We start from the raw sequence: 20,105 nt of genomic DNA, 5'->3' as shown, positions 1-20,105 counted from the left end.
CTATCACATCTCTGCAAGGAGGTGGGTAGCATCCTTCAACATGAACCTTTTAGAATCATGTCATTCATAGAAAGGTAGGCCAACTATTTATAGTCTACCTAGAAGGGCTTTTACACTTTAAAATATAACTTATTTAACATTCTTAGCAAACCTGACCCCTGGATTAGAGCAACTCTTTATCTTTCCCTTCCCACCTTAGCCAGTCTTTTATCCTAATGTCTTTATTTTTATGAAGTATGCCACTCTCCTTTTAGTTAAGAAGAATTTAACACTTTAAAAATTAAGTGCTTAAGATGTCAGGCACTATGAAAAGTACTGTGGATGCAAAAAAAAAAGGCAAAAATTAATCAATCAATCAACCTTTTAAGTGCCTACTATGTGCCTACTATGAGCAAAGGGTTGGGGGTACAAAAAGAGTCCAAAGACACTCTTCAAAGGTTTCCCAACCTAATGGTGGAGTCAATAGAACAAACAAGCTATCTATAGGATAAACAGGACATAATTAACTGTGGGAAGGTACTAGAATTAAGAGGAGTTATAGGGGGCAGCTGGGTGGCTTAGTGGATTGAGAACCAGGCCTAGAGACAGGAGGTCCTAGGTTCAAATCTGGCCTCAGACACTTACCAGCTGTGTGACCCTGGGTAAGTCACTTAACCTCCATTGCCTAGCCCTTACCACTCTTCTGCATTGGAACCAATATACAGTATTGATTCCAAGATGGAAGGTAAGGGTTTAAAAAAAAAAAAAAGAGGGGTTATGAAAAGCTTCTTGTAGAAAGTAGGATTTTAGTAGAGACTTAAAAAAAAACCAGGGAAGTTAATAGTAGGCATTGAGGAGAGAGAGTGTTTCAGGCATTTGGGACAGTTAGAGAAAAGAGATTCCAAAGTGCCTTGTTTGTGGAACACATAGGAGGCCAGTGTCATTAGATCATAGATTAAGGTTTATCAGTTGAGGAATGGCTGAACAAATTGTTGTACATGTTGGTAATGGAGTACTATGTAAGACCTGCTAAGCAAAACGATTTCAGAAAAATCTGAAAAAATCTGCAGGAACTGATGCAGAGTAAAATAAGAAGAACCATGAGAACATTGTACATAATAAAAGCAATATTGTACCATGATCGTCTATGAAAAATTGGCTACTCTCAGCAATGCAATAATCTGGGACAATCCTGAAAGACTTAAGACAGGGAATGCTATCCACCTCCAGAGAAAGAACTGCTGGAGTCAAATGAATGTGGATCAAAACATAGCATCTTTCACATTAATGTGTTTATGGTTTTATTTGGGGATTTTGGTTATATATAATGTGCTTTTATAACAATGACCAATATGGAAGTGTATTTTGCATACTAATAAAAATAAAATTAAAATTAACAAAGAAACATTAATTAAAATTAAATTAAAATTAAATTTTAAGGGGCAACCAGTGGGCTCAGAGGATTGAGAGTCAGGCCTAGAGACAGGTGATCTTGATTTCAAATGTTCAGATACTTCCTAGCTGGGCAAGTCATTTAATCCTGTTTGCCCAGCCCCTACTGCTCTTCTGACCTGGAAACAAAACTTACTTTTTGTTCTAAGACAGTAGGTAAGGGTTTTTAAAAAAGGTAGGGGAAGGGGAAATAAAATATGAAGGTTTAAGAAGCCTGGAAAGGTTAGGAGAAGGCTAGGTTATGAAGGGTTTTGAATGCTGAGCAGAGGAGTTTGTATTTGATCCTCAAAAGGATAGAGAGCCTCTGGGTTTGTTGAATAAGGGAGTTGACATGGCCAGAACTGTGCTTTAGGAGAATCATTTTAAAGGCTTCATGGAGGATGGATTGGAGTTGGGAGAGACTTGAGACAGGCCGACTCACCAGCAGGCTATTGCAACAATAGAGGCATGAGATGATAAGGGCCAACACTAGAGTGGTAGCAGTGTCAGAGTAGAGAAGGGGGAATATTTAAAGCATGTCACAAAAGTGAAATTAGCAGGCCTTGACAACAGATCGGATAAAAATGATCCCTAAATTGTACTTGTTTGCCTCAGTTTCCTCATCTTTAAAATGGGCTGGAGAAGAAAATGGCAAACCACTCCAATATCTTTGCCAAAAAAAAAAAACCCCTAAAAAATCCAACAACAAATGGAGTCCTAAGACACATCTGAACAATAACAACCCTCAAGGGACTCACATTCTAATTGTAGGAGGTAACATTCAACTAATTAAATACATATAAGGTAGATGGAGGATAATCTCAGAAGGAGAACCTTAAAAGGTAGTAATAGAGTTAAATCTTTTTTTTTAAAGATTTATTTAATTAATTAATTGAGAATGTTTTTCCATGGTTACAAGATTCATGTTCTTTCCCTACCCTCCCTCAACCCCCCTTCCGTAGCCAACAAGCAATTCCTCTGAGTTTTACATGTGTCATTGATCAAGACCTATTTCCATATTATTATTTGCGCTAGGGTGATCTTTTAGAGTCTATATCCCCAATCATATCCCCATCAACCCATATGGTCAAGCAGTTGTTTTTCTTCTGTGTTCCTACTCCCACAGTTCTTCCTCTGAATGTGGATAGTGTTCTTTCTCATAAGTCCCTCAGAATTGTCCTGGATTATTGCATAGCTGCTAGTAAAGAAGTCCATTACATTCGTTTGTGCCATAGTGTTTCAGTCTCTGTGTACATTGTTCTCCTGGTTCTGCTCTTTTCCCTCTTCATCCATTCCTGGAGCTTGTTTCAGATCACATGGAATTAATTCCTCCAGTTCGTTATTCCTTTGAGCACAATAGTATTCCATCACCAACAGATACCACAATTTGTTCAGCCATTCCCCAGTCGATGACACCCCCTCATTTTCCAATTTTTTTTGCCACCACAAAGAGTGCAGCTATGAATATTCTTGTACAGGTCTTTTTCCTTATTATCTCTTTGGGGTATCCAAGCAGTGCTATGACTGGATCAAAGGGCAGACAGTCTTTTAGTACCCTTTGGGCATTGTTCCAAATTGCCATCCAGAATGGCTGGATCAATTCACAACTCTGCCAGCAATGTATTAATGTCCCAATTTTGACACATCCCCTTCAACATTTATTACTTTCCTTTACTGTCATGTTAGCCAATCTGCTAGGTGTGAGGTGGTACCTCAGAGTTGTTTTGATTTGCATGTCTCTGATTATAAGAGATTTAGAACACTTTTTCATGTGTTTATTGATAGTTTTGATTTCTTTATCTGAAAATTGCCTATTGGTGTCCCTTGTCCATTTATCAATTGGGGAATGGCTTGATTTTTTGTACAATTGATTTAGCTCTTTATAAATTTGAGTAATTAGACCTTTGTCAGAGGTTTTTGTTATGAAGATTTTTTTCCCAATTTGTGGCTTCCCTTCTAATGTTGGTTGTATTGGTTTTGTTTGTACAAAACCTTTTTAATTTAATGTAATCAAAATTATTTATTTTACATTTTGTGATTTTTTTTCTAACTCTTGCTTGGTCTCAAAATCTTTCCTTTCCCAAATAACTGAAAAGTATATTATTCTTTGTTCATCTAATTTACTTATAGTTTCCTCCTTTATAGTCCTTCTTTATATATGTCATTCACCCATTCTGAGTTTATCTTGGAGTAGGGTGTGAGGTGTTGATCTAAATCTAATCTCTCCCATATTGTCTTCTAATTTTCCTAGCAGTTTTTTGTCAAATAGTGGATTTTTGTCCCAAAAGCAGGGATCTTTGGGTTTATCATAGACTGTCTTGCTGAGGTCACTTACCCCAAGTCTATTCCACTGTTCCTCCCTTTTGTCTCTTAGCCAGTACCATATTGTTTTGAAGTATAGGCAAGGCCACCTTCCTTCACATTTATTTTTCATTATTTCCCTGGATATTCTCCATCTTTTGTTCTTCCAAATGAACTTTGTTGTTTTTTTTCTAATTCAGTAAAAAAGTTTCTTGGTAGTTCGATGGGTATGGCACTAAATAAGTAAATTAATTTGGGTGGGATTGTCATTTTTATTATGTTAGCTCTTTCTACCCATGAGTAATTAATGTTTTCCTAATTATTTAGATCTAGTTTTAATTGTGTGGAAAGGGTTTTGTAGTTATGTTCAAATAGTTCCTGTGTTTGTCTTGGCAGATAGTTTCCTAAGTATTTTATATTGTCTAGGGTGATTTTAAATGGAATTTCAACAGAGCTAAATCTTGCAGGAAACTAGCAAAATGAAAGCAAAAATGAAGAGATAGAGCAGGACATTCCAGACATATGGGGCAGCCAGTGCCAAAACACAAAGTCCAGGAAGATGGAATATTATCTGTTGGCCAGGACTTTTTTTTTAAGAGGACTTAAAAGAAAGAGGCATATGATTATTTCAAGAAATGCAGAAAAAGCCTTTGACAAAATTCTGCACTCCTTCCTATTAAAAACACTGGGAAACATAGGTATGAATGGATTTTTTTTCCTTAAAATGATATAAAACATCTACCTAAAACCATAAGTAAGTATTATTTATCCCAATCAGATCAGGAGTGGAATAAGATGCCCATTATCACCAATATTATTTAATATAGTAATAGATATATCAGCAGGAGCAATAAGGGAAGAAAAAAATTGAAGGAATCAGAATGGCAGAGAAACAATAAAATTATCTCTTTTCACAGACAATAGGTTGGCATATGTGGAAATTCCTAGAGACTCAACTAAAAAGTTAGTTGAAATTATTAATAATTCTAGCAAAGTAGCAGGATTTAAAACAAACCCACATAAATCACCAGCATTTTTATATACCACTAATAAAGTCCTGCAAGAAGAGGTTGAAAGAAATAACTCATTTAAAATAACTACACACAGAATAAAATATGGGGGAGTATACCTGCCAAAACAAACCCAGGAACTATATGAACATAATTATAAGACTTTTTTTACCCAAATAAAGTCAGGTTTTAATAACTGGAGAAATAGTCTTGTTTATTGGTAGGCAGAGCCAATATAATTAAAATGGCAATCTTACCTAATCTACTTATTCAATGCCATTCCAATTAAATTACCAAAAACTTATTTTATTGAGTTAGAGAAAATAATAAAATTCATTTGGAAGAACAAAAGATTAGGAATATTAAATGAATTAATGAAAAAATATAAAGGAAAGAGATCTAGTAGTACTAGATTTTAATTGTATTATAAAACAGTAAAAGAGAAAAAGGGGGGAAAGGAGAAGAAAGGGAGAGAAAAACTATGGCACTTATAGACATCTTTCTCAAAGAATTTAGCTTGACTAGTGAAGAGTTGTAGGATGATGGCTAGCAAGGATGATAGATCTACTAAAGGTTTTTTATGGATAGGAAAGAGTTGAGCACTTTAGCAAGCTGGTAGTTTCATAAACTTTCACTTGGGAACCTTCACATTCTTCCTTTTTCTCTGCCCTCTCCTTTTCTTGCCACGTGTTGTCAGTTCTACCTCTCTATTTGCTGGTAGACATCATCTTCTTTCAGGCCCTTAATGTCTCTATCTGAACTACTGCTTTAAAAAAAAATTTTTAAACCCTTGTCTTGGAGTCAATACTATGTATTGGCTCCAAGGCAGAAGAGCAGGAATGGCTAGGCAATGGGGGTTAAGTGACTTGCCCAGGGTCACACAGCTAGGAAGTGTCTGAGGCCAAATTTGAACCCAGGACCTCCTGTCTCTAGGACTGGTTCTCAATCTACTGAGCCACCCAACTGCCCCCTGGACTACTGCTTTAAAAGCCTCCAAATTGATTTCCCTGACTTGAGCCACTCTCTTTCTTTTTCAATTGATTCTCCATAGAGTTGCCAAATTCATATTCCTTGGACAGGTCTGTCTTTGTCACTCCCTTGCTCAAGAAGCTCCATAATTTCCTATGACCTAATATAAAATACAAACTCCTATTTGACATTTAAAGTGCTTTGCAATCTTTACTCTATCTTGGTAGATTTTACCATATTCTCCCTGAGGTTCTCTCTTATTCCAACCAAAGAAGGATACTTACTGTTCACTGTACAGAACACTCTGTCCTCCATGCTTAGAATGTTCTCCTTTATCTTCCTCTTTGGAAATCCCTATAATCATCTCAGGTGGTTCTCAATCCCAGGTGGATCTCAAGCCCTCAATGTGAGGCTACTATCTTCCCCCAAAATTGTTCATGCTTCTCTCACTGCTGAAATTACTACCCTTATATTTTAAATTCACTAACGAATATGTTGTTCCTATCCGTTCATTACCCTGCCCCACTAGTGAGATGTAATAAAACTATCTGAGGGCAGGGAGGGACTATTTTCATTTTTCCTTCTATTCCTAGTACCTAGTATTGCTTGGCACATAGATAATAACAGGTATCTGTTCATCTGAATTGAACCCCCACTTTTGGAGATCTTGTCACATCAAAAAAAAAAGGTGTGAGTGATATCTCTACGCTTTCCATTTGCTTGGCCATATTCCTGAGCTATTTCTGAACAAGCCATCTTCTAAGATAAGATGTTTTACCAAGATCACGTAGGTTTAGGCTATCTGCCAAAGGAATATCCCACCAGCAAAGTCATGACTAACTAAAAGGTCAAGAAATAACACAGTGGCTATGCAGAAAAAAAGAGTTCAAAGATATCTTGTCTTCTCACTGATTAATAAAACACTTGCAAAGCCAAAAGTGAAGATGGAGATGCAGGAGAAAGAGTCAGCATTTCAGAGGAAAAATAAAAAGAAGAGATGGACAGTAAGAGAGTACTGTCCCCATCCTGAGGTGTCTCTTGGAGAACTTAAACCAATTCATCAAAATAATTTAAGGGCTTCTACTCGGTTTTTTAATGAAGAAAATAGACCATGGAGAGAAGGTAGGCTGGATCTTCCCTCAGTGTCTGGGACCTTCTTCCCCCTAGAATGGCCCTCTACCATGCCAATCCTCTTTTCCCACTGAGGTAGTCCCTGGGGGAGGGGGAACTCCATTTTGGGGGGAGGAGGGGGGAAGGATTCAGGTCAAGCTATGCTTCATTCTCCTCCCAGGTTTGCTTCTTCCAAAATCACCACCTAATACCTGGGTCAGTACCTCTTTCAGCTCTCTTATCTTTTGTCTTTCTCCATTAGAATATAAATATAAACTCTTGGGGTTAGGCTGTCTTTTTGCTTCTACTTGTAATCCGTGGATAGAATAGTGATTTTTATTTAGTTTGAAGAACTGACTTAATTTAGTCCTTAAAGTAAAGACTAATATAACTGCTTTATTACAACAAAAGCTTACACACATAGTAAATACTTCATAAATGCTAGTCTGTCTTTAGGGGATCATATGGTGAGGGACATTTCTTTCTTTTTTTTTTTTCAAAAATTAAGACATAAATATTTAATGATATTTTGGAATCCATAGAACTCTGACATCTGTTCATATGAGGGGGAAAATACATTAGTAGCTTTCTGCAATAACACAATTCATTCAAAGGCAAAATAGAATTAGCCTGACTGCTAAGATAGTGCCCTCACAATGTCAAATCTAGGAAAGGCTCTGGTCGATTGAATGTACCTCTTGATGTAAATGTAAAAGAGTCACACCCTGAGGGGCAGCTGGTATAGAGAGCCAGGTCTGGAGACAGGAGGAGATCCTGGGTTCAAATGTGACCTCAGACACTTCCTAGTTGTGTGATCCTGGGCAAGTCACTTAACTCCAACTGCCTAGCTCTTGATGCTCTTCTGCTTTGGAACTGATACTTAGTATTGATTCTGAAACAGAAAATGAGGGTTAAAAAAAAAAGTCACACAGGATGGACGACATGGTTGGGAACATCTTCATCAATGAGATGTCAGATCTAGTTTGGAGGGAAACAAGCATTTATTAAGTATGTGCCAGTCACTGTGTTGAGTCCTTTGCAAATATTATATAATGATACTCAAAGCAACCCTGTAAAGCAGGTGCTATTACTGTTCTCATTTTGCAGAGGAGGAAATAGACAGCAGTTAAGAAACCTGCCCAGGGTCACATAGCTACTGAGGGTCCGAGGCTGCAACACATCCATCTGACCCCAAGGCCAGTGCTCAATGCCTTATGCCACTTAGCTACCTCTAAGTATCTCAATTAGTAACCAACAGAGTAGTATTTCAGGCACAGTTGTGCCCAGAGAATACAAGGACAAACAGCAAGTCCCTCCCCTCAAGGAGTTTTTGTTCTTTCTATGTAGGGATATAACACAAAGAAGTCAATACACAAGCATTGCAAACTAACTTAAGGGCAGAAGGAGGCACTGACCTCTTGGGGGAATCAGGAGAGACCCTACAAGAAATAGCACTTGAATGTAGTTTTTTTTTTTATAATCAAATTTTTTAATCTATCAGTCAACATTTATTGATTAAACATTTACAGTGTTCTAGGTGCTCTGCTCGCTTCTGGATACAAAAGCATTATCAAAAAACTTAAAAAATGCCTATTATCTATGTTCTGACATAGCAGTCGTTCTATTATTATCAAAGGTTAAGATTCAGGATATCTATTGCCAACTTGAAATTTCTATGCAGACAAACAAATGATCAATTGTATGGTCAGCCAAGTTACTTCAAACTTTTTCAAAAACTGACTCCAATGGTTCTCTTAGCTCTAAAAAAAAAAAGTCTTTTGAATGTAGTTTTGAAAGGAGGAAGTCCAAGGTGACCACTCCGGGGCTGGAGGACCTTCTGGGCAAAAACCAGGAGACAGGAGGTAGAGTGGTTCCAAAAGGACTGGCTTGGCCAAAATAGATCCACTCATGTGCTCTAAGACTGGAAAAGGAGGTAAGAGATGGGATGTAAAAGGCAGATAAGATTGGTGTCAGCCAGGTACAGGGCAGAATCAGACAGCCATTGAGATCACTCACCCTTATCAGGAAACATCAGGAATACCAGTGGAACATGCAACCTTGAAAGGGCCAATGGGACCATCCTTGTTGCTTCCAAGCTAAGAGAAGCTTTGCTACTCCAGATGTATTAGATGGGAGGAAATGATTATTCTACAAACCATGACAAGACAGGGTCTGACTGATCCCCAGGTATTAGGATGAACTGGACACTATCCTCCCTACTACTAAAGGTTCCCAGTCCTTTCTTTGCCACTCCCTGGCAAGACTCAAGAAACAAGAAAAGGGTAGCTAGGTAGTTCAGTGGATAGAGTGCCAGACTTGGGAAGTCCCGAGTTCATATTTGACCTCAAGACTGTCCCTGGCTGAGACCCTGGGCAAGTCATATAATGCTGGCTGCCCGGTCCTTCCCATTTCTCTTGCCTTAGAGCCCAGATGCAAAGCAGAAAGGGATAAAAAGAAAATTCATCTCCAAGCCCAGCACCCTATCCACTGAGCCATCTAGCTGCTCCTTGAATTTTTTATTGATGTAGAGATAAGGGGCCTTATTTTCCCGTTTGTATACCTGGTACTTAATTTTCAAATATTCTTTCCCTCAATGACCTATAATGGGTACCTAACAGGGTCAATCAAGTTGACCCAAAGGAACAATTAATTGAATTGCTGGTATAAAACTTCAACATTAGGAAGAGGGGTCAGGAGAAATACTGCCATAAGCCTAGGCTTCTGCTAGGGGTAGTTCATCAGATATTTATTTTCTAAGATAACACTGGCAAAAGTGGAGCTGCTCATATACTAATTATGCAAGACTCAGGAGTCATTTTCTCCCCTTCAAGCCCTTAATTAGCTGCTGTTTTGTAAGAATTCACAGGCATTTGGCCATCTTTAGTACAATATTGGGTTCAAAAGCTTTGTACTTTGGGTCATTCTTGCAGCTTTTCGTTTTTCACTTGAGGCCTAGGTTCCCCCCCCCCCAAACCCAATGGTCAAAAGTGAAGAAGTTAACTTTTAAATGTCCAAAAAGAAAAGGGTCTATAGGTGTTTATTCAAAATTTTACAATTCAGTTCCCTATCACAAATCAACAAAAACTACAAAACAAGTTTCTATATAAGGTTTATTTAATATTTCAATGTCATTTCAGTCACTCATTATTACCAGGAAGGTAAATAGTTTAAAATAACAATAATCAAGTCAACAGGGATTAGATGAGTAATTACTTTTACTTCTCAAAGTAGCAAATCCTATTAGATGATTTTAATTTGCATGATTAAACTATCCAACCCCCTCAGGGCATGTGTACTGGCACAAAAAAACATAAGAGAACTAGTAATTATTCTTCAACAAGCAACTGGCTCCTCCCAGCTCTGGCCGCTCCACTTCAGATTCCTCTGCCACCCAGAGGAGCTTCATACATAGGGGTGGGGAGGTGAGACGATTTCTGGGCTTTTCATCCTTGTTCCTTTGCTGGGACTTCTGTCCTGTTCTCAATAAGCTGCAGATGAAAGAGCAGAGATACTTAGGCAATGAAGCTAAACATGACACTTCCAACTCCAATTCAAGGCAGCTAACATTTGACTCTCTGGCTATTACACTTGGCACTGGAGATACAGACAAAACCAAAAATCCAGATCTCCAGAACCAAAGGTCCCTAACTTCCTTAATAACGTTTCAAAAGCTAAATTTAAGTTCACAAAATAAAACACATCTTACGACAAAGGAAACCAATACTACCACCATCACATTACAAAGCCACAAATTCAAAGTTAAGAACCCTTGTCCCAAACTAAATGGGATTGTTTTCTCATCCTTTACTTTTGGGACACATTATTTTGCTCATCTTACCTTGCTCTTTGACTTTTAAGATTTTTATTCTGGTGTTTCAAACTAGAGAGGAGTTTTAATTTGTTTTTTTTTCTAAGAATTTTATTTTAGTTTTTATTTAGTTGTATGTATAATTCATCTCTCACTTGGATTTTCTAAGTAAGGCCTGCTTTGGCTGCATTCTAAATGTTTACAATCATGGAAAACTGACCTTTTTTTGGCCGTTAGGACCATAAATCTAACCTCCCAGCCATGGCTCCAAAATAGAATATTGTAAAATACCTACCCTTGTAGCCACGCTGGAGTAGTATCACAAGTCACCTGAAGTCCACATACAGGTGCTGGTCCTGGTAGCAAAGAAGAGGGTGATTGGATCATAGGATCAGAGCTGGAAGGGACCTTAGAGGCCATCAAGTCCAACTCACTTTATAATGGAAGGGTCAGAGATAAATAGACATGTGTGCACCTAGACTAGGACTAACTTCATAAAGGAAGTTAATCCACTCTCAGTGGTGCAAAGCACTATCTAAGGCAGTCAGCCTGGACACTAAAACAGTGCCATGTGACAAGACCTTGGTGGCGACAGTGCATTTCTCTCCCAGAAATGTAACACCGTCACAGGCATGGTGTGGCCTGGACAGCTGACAGTCACTGGGTAAAGCCTCAGAAGCTTCAGGTGAGACTCTTGGGTACTATCCTTACCTGGGCAGGACTGCCTGGGGCGGGGTGGGGCCTTCCCAAATGGAAAGGGAGGGATAGAAATACCCAACATCCATTCCTACACATAGGAAGGGCCATTTACCTGAATCTCTTGTTGTGAATGGTCTTTTTATTTCTTAGGGGGGCCACCAGCTCATTTGGTTACCCTAAAAAAAAAGGAAAGGAAATCATAAATTTGAACTCAGGTCTCCTGATTCCAAGTCCATTCCTTCTACTTGCTTCTATTTCACCAACAAGGATATGAAAACAATAAAAATTAGGTGACCCATCCAAGGTCACACGAGTCAAGTGGTTGGGATTTGAACCCCAATACTGTGGATGTATTCAATCCATTGAGGTCCTTTCTAGTTCCAAATGGGTCTGGCTTCAAATTCCCCCCTCAATGCCCTTGCAGTTCTAATCCTGTCACTGGGTAATGAAGGCGCTGTGATGGCATACTGATGAGGTTATTCAAATTAGCATGGCATGAACCAGCTTCAGGGTACCATCTAGCCTTGGGCCACTGCTCTCCCAGCAGTGTAACACTAACCCAGATACAGGCCAACTGGGAAGCTGCCTTACTGCTGGAATGGAGGTGGGCAAAATGTGAATCACAGTAGGCAGCGACTTGCCCAAGGGATTAAGAACCACTTTATTTCTTCATAACTAAGAACATTTCAGATCAAAATCAACCCAGAAAATGAGCAAGAATTTAGAACCCCATACAGGTAAGAAATAAATGACAAGTGATCTTGAATTAAAGTATGAAAACATTTTAGTAAATTGATCTGGCAGCCTCAGACAAATTGGTAGCTGGATAAAGTCCAGATTCTTAAAAATTGATTATCTACTCTTTTTCCCAACTCATAAATCCATTTCCAGTTTTCTGTTTTGCAAGGGGGATGTTCTGTGATTTCACTGGGGGTGGGTTCCTTGGAGAATAACCTCCAAAAATGTGACTTGTCCAAGGTCACAGCCAGTAGGAAAGATTTGAAACCTGTGTCCAAACCAAAGAGGCAAGGATTTTATAGATTTCTTTCCACCAGTCCTCAATCTAGATTGATAAAACGAATCCTTCTAACTACCTCCTCCACTTTTAGCATCACCGCATTAACTAAGGCTTCATTTCAAAACCGTGGTTATTTGCATAGAAAAAGATGGAGGGAACCCAGGGACAGACCTTGGAGGAACTAATTATCAAGAACCTTAGAACCTGAAAAAGAAGATTGATATGTTAATTACTCACTACGAAAAGCACCGACTTTAGTGGCAAAGCAAGATATAATTTCGTTTAGGCAAAATCCCCACACTCAAGGTTCTCTGATCATTAAGAAGGATGATACAAGGGGTTATTAATAGACCCAATAAATGCGTTAGGTAGATGGAAAATGAGAGCGGGGTTGGGGGATGGGAAGATTAGCAGCAGATAGGAGCTTAGCACGTGGCCCTAAGGTTAAAGCTGCGAAATCATAATTATCTGGCGGTGGGGGAAGTTTAGAATCGGGGTTTGTTTCCACCCATGATCTTCAGCGCTAATAAATAAGACAATGTCCTGCCTTTTAGTAAAGGCGAGGGTGGTGGTATTAAAAGCAAGGGCAGCAAACCTTGGGGCTGCAGAGCACCCACACACACATACACACACATCTGCAGAGCCCAAGCCATGCGGGAAGGAACCCCTACTTTCCCCACTGCACTCTCCTCCTCTGCCTCTCAGCTCTATCTCTCCTTAGCAGTAAGCAGACTTCTGGCTCCCTGTAAGGGAGCCATCACTTACCCCCACGTGTAGCAGAGCTCGGAAAGACATGACCTCACCGGCCGAGGCCACTGGAAAGAAAGACCGCAGTAAGGGCTGCGGAGCTCCTCCCCGGATTCTACTGCAAAGAGGTGGAGCTAGAAGAGGGAGGACCTTACACAGGGCTCTGCAGAGGGGCGGGACTTCAGCCGGTCTCTGCAGAGGGGCGGCGACTGCGCAGGTCTCCGCAGAGGGGAGGAGACCGATCCGGGCTCTCCAGAGGGGCGGGGCCCAAGCCGGTTTGTGCAGAGGGGCGGGGCCAAGCCGGGCTCTGCAGAGGGGCGGGCCCGACAAGTCGATCCAAAGAAGCTAGCACCGCACTGAGATAGAGAAGGATAAGAGTGACTGGGGCACGCCCCAGCCCCGATGGAGATATGCCGGCATGCTTGCTTGCGGCTTGATACTAATAAAAGAGAGGAAAGCAAAAACCTGGACCAGGTTTCCCACACACCAAACTAGCAAAGAACATTGAAAAAAAAATGGTCAAAAGCTTTTGTGTATTAAATGACATCTCAAATTACACAGAGCCTTTCAGCTTTATCATTTCTTACTGCAGAAAAAGGACATCTCGTATGCTAGAGGTCACTTAGTGATAGCCCAAACTTCCGTACGGTCAAGTGGACAGAGCCTGCTCAAAGCCAGAAAAACCTGGACTCTGGTTTCACGTGACACATACCGGCTGCCTAATATGGGCAAGACAGCCTCTCAGGGTTCTGGCCACCTCTCTAAGACTATAAAGTGGTAGTGAAGGTGTAGACCTTCGGTTAAGAAAGGACGTTTTCTCGTGTTAAGAGTTCCACATAGCCATGAGAACACAGGTCTATTCTTCCCATCTCCTCTTCCCTCTCCCCCTTCTTCGGTGCATCTCCTTATTCAGGCAAAGCTCAACCCTGTTCTAGCCTCCGCCTAGGTTCCATCTCCTCTTCTCCCCTCCCCTCCCCCTCTTTCCATCTTCCAGGCTGAGTGTCATTGTCCCTTAGCTGTAGATTGATGTAAAAGACTTGGGAGATTTCTCTGGGATAGTCCCTATCCTATCCCTCTATTTACTTTCTCCCTACTCAATTATCTTGTTCCTTTGTTCTCCTATCTCATCTTTGTTTCCTGGAGGGTCCATCCCGGAACAATTCAAAGGGGTCATCTTTCCTTTTGTGGGAGACCTCCTCTAGAAGTAATCACATTTATATGGGTCTTTAAAGCTGCCTTTCTCACCAGAGGCAAGTGGTGAAAATATTGAACTAGAAGGAAAGGACCTTAGGTAACTAGGGGTTCTTAACTGTGGACCTCCAAGGGATAGATTTCAGGGTGTCCATGAAATTGGATGGGAAGAATTTGTTTTTGATTTTCGTTTGGATTTTCACTTTTCTCAATCCTCATCCTTCTAGATCTTTCTGTAACTTTTGACATTGTCTATCATGCCTTCTCCTTGATACTCAATAAATTCTAGTAGCTTCCTATTGTCTTCAGGAGCAAATACAAAATGTTTGGCATTCAAAGTCCTTTCTAACCCCTCATACCTTTCCATTCTTATTACATTTTTCTCCCCATCACATACTCTTCAATCCAGGGACACTGGCCTCTTGGCTCTTCTATAAACAAGACACTCCCTGTCTTGGTTCCAGGTATTTTCTTCATCTACATTGTCTGGAATATTCTCCCTCCTCCCCTCAGACTACTGAGCTTTCTGGCTTCCTTTTTATTGTTGTTTAGTCATTCAGTTGTATCCAACTTCCATACATGGCAAAGATCCTAGAGTGGTTTGTCATTTACTTCTCTTGTGTGCCCTCATTTTCCAGATGAGAAATTGAGGCAAATAGGGATTGAGTGATTTGCCTAGTGACATAGCTAGTAAATGCCTGAGTCCATATTTGTACAGAAGAAGATGAATCTTCCTGGCTCCAGGCTGGGAGTTCTATCCATTAAACCAACCTATTCCATGACTTCCTCTAAGTCCCAACTAATACCCATCTTCTACTGGAAGCTTTCCCCCAAGCGTCTTAATTCCAGGGATTTCTTTCTTAGTTATCTCCCATTTATCCTGAATATATATATATATATATATATATGTATATATATATATATATATATATTCAGCAAGAGGACTTCATATCTGTCTGTCAATCTGTTTTTGACTCTCCTGGATCCTAACTCCATTTTTGTTATCCCCATCCTCAACCAGCAAATAACTTGATTAACACCTTACCCTTAGACACTGACCCCTCTCTGATGCAGGACTTCATCCATCACTCCTGGATTACCATAATAGCCTGGTAGTTGGTCCCCTACTACAAGTCTCTTCCCCCACTCAGGGCCTAAGTGATTCTCCCAAAGTGCAGGTTTGACCATTTCAGTTTCCCACTCAATAAACTCCATGGGCTTCTTATTACCTATAGAATAAAATAAAAGTCCTCTAGAGTTCAAAACCCTTCATAATCCAACCCCTCCAAATACCATTCCAATTCACCTTGACCCCCTTTTCTCTTCCACATACTCTCCATTTAGTGATGAGACACTGACTTCCCTGTTATTCTCCAAAAAAGACAATCCATCTCCATATGTTTTCTCTGTCTGTGGCTCATTCCTGGAAAGCCCTCTCTCATATCTGCTGCCTAGCCTCCCTGGTTTCCTTCAAGTTTCAGTTAAAATCCCACCATCTACAAGAACTCTTTCCTGATCCTTCGTTTTTCCCCCTAGTGCCTTTTCTCCATTAGTTTCAATTTATCCTGTGTATATCATATATATATATATATATATATATATATATATATATATATATATATATATAGTATAAATGGAGATTTTGAGCCTTTGGACTTCATCTCCCAGAAGTCCCTTAGTTTTTCCCTGGATTCCATTTTCCTGCGTCCCCACAATTTGCATGGCGGTAACTCCTCCCTCCCTCTTCCTCTTTTGAACCTGTGACTGGGTTGAAGTCAGGCAGTTTTTTTTTGCTTTAGTTATTATTAATAAAACTTTATAAAATATAATATATATCTATTATTAATTTAAAAACCCACAGTTTGGCTTACCACGAAGAGATTACGAATTCTCAAAAAAAAAATATTTTTTTAACAGATAGCCTTACAGTAAAGATAGTAAATTTGCCTAGTTGCCACCCACCAGGAGGATCCCTGGTGGGGTGTGCCTGCGCTCCTGTCCCACCCTGCTGCCTGCTGCCGCCTGCTGTTTCTCCTTCCCATCTGCTTGTCCAGCATTCCTCACCACTGTCCACCCAGCTTGGAGCCTCCTCTTGCCTAGACCAGACCCGCCACAAGAGCCTGCCAATCCCAGTCATTTTTTTTCCACTGAGGGTGATGTATAATAATCTTTCCACCCCAATCCCTTTTCACACTCGATGTGTGTGTTTCTAGTCTGCCATCGCCATTTTTCAGTGAGGAAAAAAGAACCCCACACCTTCTAATTTTCAAGCAGATTTTTTTTAAAGCTGATCCTGGACTCCTAGTTTAGAAGACTGTTACTAAAGTTTTTTCACAGGAAGGGCAGTTAGTTCCAAATCAGTATATTTAAAGTCAGTTTGGGGGAATAAGCCTAATTTTTTTTCTTCTTTCTCTTGACCCAAAACACCAAGGAGTATTTTTTTCTTCATATGCAAATACGCTATTGTTTTCCCTCAAAGTTTTGCTTCTTTATGTTTACTCTTTAAACAAACCCCATTCAGCCTCTTTCCCGAAAAATGCTATTGCAAAAGTATGCTTGAAACTTGGAAACCACACTTTGAGTTGATAGAGCTAAAAAGTGCAATTTGGATCTGCTTAATTCTTTTCCTGGGACTTTTTATTTTCATTGGAGATTTCCCACTTTATATTCCCTCACCTCAAGAATATACCACAAGCTAGACTGCTTATGCTACAAACCAACCTGAAACATTTTGACAAAGTTGTAAAGGTCCTAACTGCTCTCAACATGCAGAGTGGAGATTCTTCCTTGTGCTTCTATGAGGAAATTCAGACCTCTGACAAACAAAATCAAAATGGATAATAAATACTGGGGGAGGGGAAGGAAACTTTAAAAGAGATCTGGAAACTTATTGTTAACTATTTTGAGTTTATTCTCTTCCTATAATACTGAACAAGTCTATTGGGATTGATGAAAAGGATTTTGACTGAACGGACTGTCTACACCTCCTCATTGGTTTATTTTATTGTATTTACTGATTGCTTTAAGGTTTAATTTTTTTTTAAGTTTACCTGCTTTAATTTAATCAATATCTTTCTGTTATACTGAATCATTTTAAGCTACTATGTTTTGCCTATATTGATATTTAATTTGTACTTTTACCTCTGCTGAAGAACAAAAATAACACTGTATAAGCCCATGAACATCTTGGCTAAAACCCTTGTCACTAGATCCATTGACGATCATGTATTGTCTTTGTTAATTGTCACATAGATGATGATGGATGGATTTCAACAACACTGGTTAAATTATATACAACCTTTAAAGAATTTAATAAGATAAGAATTTAATTGTAATTTTAAGGGGTCTTCAGAAATAATTTTACATAACTAGTGGTTTCTGAATAGATGATATTTTATATTTATATTTATATATATTTTAAAGAATAATGTATTGAAGTAGAGAAGCAAAGAAATATTCCTACCAAGGTGTTTATATGTAATCAGGAAGCCAGAAAAAGAGCTCCTGCAAAATTCTTCATTTTGATTTACTTCCGGCAGAACAATCTAGATTTCTTGATGATGTTCTAGACCCAAATAAGTTTTACTTTGTTTAAAAATATGTTTGCCAAGGTTGAAAGATTTGCTACATCTGTAAAAATTGTGACAAACATCCATCAGTTCATAGATTTTTTATGTCATACAGCAACTTATGTGAAATATGATAGTGGGTTTGTTTGCTATTGTAATTTACTGGGCTATTGTGAATTTTGGGGACTTTGGTACTTCATTAAATGTTCATTATCTACTGTGTTACTGTTTTATTTTGAAAATCATTTTGTACTCACACATGGCTGACACAGTGTGTCACTGATTTTAAGCTATATATTTTAGATTTTTAAAACTTTTTTAAAAATAACCTTTGAGGGGGCAACTGGGTAGCTCAGTGGATTGAGAACCAGGCCTAGAGACAGGAGGCCCTAGGATCAAATGTGGCCTCAGACATTTCCTAGCTGTGTGACCCTGGGCAAGTCACTTGACCCCCATTGCCTAGCCCTTACCACTCTTCTGCCTTGGAGCCAATGCACAGTATTGACTCCAAGATGGAAGGTAAGGGTTTTTTAAAAAAATAAATAAAAATAAAAACAATAACCTTTGATTTTTTTAAATTGCATGTGCAATATAGTATCTGAGTTTTATTTTTTCTCTCCTTTTTGTATTTGAGCTCATGTCACCAGTACTGAGAAGATTTTTCTTTAATTTTTTATTTTGCAGTAATATAAGTTGTAAAAACATTTGTTCTAATATTAATGCATGTCCAAAAAGCTTTAGATTATAAAAATGATGCCCTTGATTGTTTAAAAAAATTTTTATGGGACTTTGCTTAATGATTCTGTCTGATTCCAGGACAAGAGAATACAAAAAGAGCCATTGCACAGTGCCAAAGAAGCACAAAGCTAAACTGCATAGTACCAATCGAGTACAAGGTCAAAGAGACCAACCAATCCTGGTGAGATTGATGTAATTTTGAGCAAAGACAAGATGACTTGAACTTATTTGGGGTTCAAGGTTGCAACTATTTAACATGTGTTAAAGGCAGGTTCACATTCTACCAAGTATCTCAAATATAATAATATAATATAATAATCTCCTATAATCTAGTCTCTTTTCTGTCTTTTATAGTGTCGCAAATTTTCTATAATTCTGGCTACTGATTGGGTAAATGCATAATTGCTTAAATCATTTTAATTGGGCCCTGATTCAAGGACCTGTTATAGATTTGTTTTTCCTTTATTTAGATTTTTTAGACATAAGACTTTTACATTTTGTATTTCATCCACACGTTATTTTTCTCTTTTATTTGGATTTTTTCATTTTTTTTTCTTTTGCAAATTGATTCGTATACCTCATAACTCAGCCATGCATCCCTGAGTGATCCCTGTGTTTGTTATTACTCACCACAGGGGGGACAAGTTATTGTTATGAAGTTTGATTTAAATTTGAGCAATTTTAAGATAAGAAACTTGCTACCTCCCAGAATCCAGAATGCCCCATGAAGATAGATGCTTGCAGAGACCACATGCTTCCTTCACCAGAAGATCCAGAGTGAACTTTGGGATGTGAATTGAATTATGGGGTGGTAGTGGTGGAAATGCCTTTGTTTTGAATGTATACTCTTATGCCAAAGGGGACTGCCCCCAAATTGGCTTTTTGTCAACCTAGTAATCATTGGTTTTGTTCTCTTTTCCTTATCCACAAATTATTGCAATTTTCAAGTTGATAATGTTTCCATGATCCTTTTGGGGAAACTGGTTTTGCAATAGGATCACAGGGGGAATATGTATAAATGGAGATTTTGAGTCTTTGGATTTAATCTCCCAGAAGTCCCTTAGTTTTTCCCAGCATTCCATTTTCCTGTGTCCCCACATTTTGTGTGATTGTATTTAAGTGGTGGTAACTCTTCCCTCCCTCTTCCTCTTTTGAACTTGAGACGGGGCTGAAGTTAGGCAGTTCTTTTGCTTTAGTTATTATTAATAAAACTTTATAAGATATAATTCTTAGTTATTGATTATTAATTTCAAAACCCATTATATATATATAAATATATATGTATATATATAATTTGTACGTAGTCCTTTGCATTTGCCTCCCCCATTAGCCTGTGAGCTCTTCAAGAGTAGGGATGCTTTTTTGCCTTTCTTTATATACCTAACAATCCTTTCTCAAATACTTACTAGCTGTGTAACCCTGGGCAAATCATTTAACCCTGTTTGCTCCAGTTTCCTCATCTGTAAAACAAGCTGGAGAAGGAAATGGCAAACTACTCCAGTATTGCTGCTGAGAAAACCCCAAATGGGGTCATG

The 20,105-nt window shown here is 38.9% G+C and overlaps 1 long non-coding RNA gene and 1 other non-coding gene across 2 annotated transcripts; both read right to left on the bottom strand.

Moving 5' to 3' along the window:
- Nucleotides 1-9,892: 9,892 nt before the first annotated feature.
- Nucleotides 9,893-13,257, bottom strand: LOC103103609 (uncharacterized). Its single transcript, XR_457688.2, has 4 exons — nucleotides 13,091-13,257; nucleotides 11,420-11,483; nucleotides 10,904-10,964; nucleotides 9,893-10,288 (listed from the first exon to the last, which is right to left on the bottom strand). It is a non-coding gene; the product is annotated as an uncharacterized LOC103103609 (long non-coding RNA).
- Nucleotides 11,071-11,144, bottom strand: MIR1543 (microRNA mir-1543). The gene has a single exon (NR_034957.1). It is a non-coding gene; the product is annotated as a microRNA mir-1543 (primary transcript).
- Nucleotides 13,258-20,105: the final 6,848 nt, after the last annotated feature.

This window comes from Monodelphis domestica, chromosome 1, assembly GCF_027887165.1.
Source record: "Monodelphis domestica isolate mMonDom1 chromosome 1, mMonDom1.pri, whole genome shotgun sequence".
NCBI lineage: Eukaryota > Metazoa > Chordata > Mammalia > Didelphimorphia > Didelphidae > Monodelphis > Monodelphis domestica.
Note: the sequence above shows the minus strand (reverse complement) of the source record. Positions and strands in the feature narration are given on the sequence as shown.